This window comes from Chrysochloris asiatica, unplaced genomic scaffold, assembly GCF_000296735.1.
Source record: "Chrysochloris asiatica unplaced genomic scaffold, ChrAsi1.0 scaffold00026, whole genome shotgun sequence".
In the NCBI taxonomy this organism is placed as follows: domain Eukaryota; kingdom Metazoa; phylum Chordata; class Mammalia; order Afrosoricida; family Chrysochloridae; genus Chrysochloris; species Chrysochloris asiatica.
In genome coordinates this window covers 2,682,070-2,683,316 of record NW_006408544.1, presented here as the reverse complement: position 1 = coordinate 2,683,316, position 1,247 = coordinate 2,682,070, and positions in this window count along the sequence as shown.

Here is a 1,247-nt window from a genome sequence, read left to right as displayed (position 1 = left end):
TATGGTGTTGGAAAAGAATATTAAAAGTACCATGGACTGCCAGAACAAACAAATCTGTGTTGGAAGATGTACAGCTGAATGTTCCTTGGAAGGCAGGATGGCCCGACTTCATCTCTCCTACTTTGGACATATTATCAGGAGGGATCAGTCCCTGGAGGAGGGCATCATGCTTGGTAAATTAGAGTGTCAGCAAAAAGGAAGACAACTCCCCAAAAAATATGGATTGGCACAGTGGCAGTAGCAATGGTCTTGAGAACGGTACAAGACCAGGCAATGTTCATTTTGTTGTGCCTAGGGATGCTATAGGTCAGAACTGACTAAACGGCACCGAATAACAACATGAGCACATTTAAATGAGGAGTATATTGCCACCAAAACCTAAGGAAACCCACTAGGCATTGTTTCTCTTTTATGATGACAGAAGGTGTCTGATGCAGCAACTTCTCTTTCACATTTAAAGGAATAAGTCCACAAACCCACACTATTGCTTCCTAAGATAGAAGGTCCCTGAATTTTTGTAATATTTATTTCCCATGCTCTAACACACAAATGTTTTACTAATGGGTCTAGAATAGTTGCTACTTCTGCTCATCAAGTCCAAGGAGAATAATATCATAAATGTATTGAACCAGCATAATGTCATGTAGAAGGGAAGGGTTATCAAGGTCCCTGTGGACCTAGTTATAATATAAGGTTGAAGAATTGATATTCTCATGAGATAGAACAATGAGAATGTATTCCTAACTTTGTCATCTGAAAGCAAGCTGTTTTTAGTGGTATTGAGAAAAAAACATTTGCTAGATCAGTAGGTGCATATGAAGGAACTTCAAAAAGTTCTTGGAAAAATACCTTTCCATTCCATTTTCCCATGAACTTTTGAAGTACTCTTATACTAAGAACTAGGGACTGTGTTAATTTGCTAAAGCAATAAATATCTGGCAATGCAGCTGAAATGGAGAAATGATTGAAGGTGTCAAAGACGCCATTTTGTTCAGACCAATCACATCTGGTAACAGAGCTGAAATTGCAGCTACCAACTGATTAAATTATAATAATGCCGCCATATTCTTCAAATCCATCGGTGTTCTACAGGAATCTCTGTAGTATTGTTTGGGGTTTACTATTTAACTAGTCTATTACACCACCACTTGTTTGTCAGTGTGTCGTACTGTGGTAGCTTATGTGTTTCTGTGATGCAGGAAGTTATGTTACCAATATTTAAAATACCAGCAGGGTCACCATAGTGT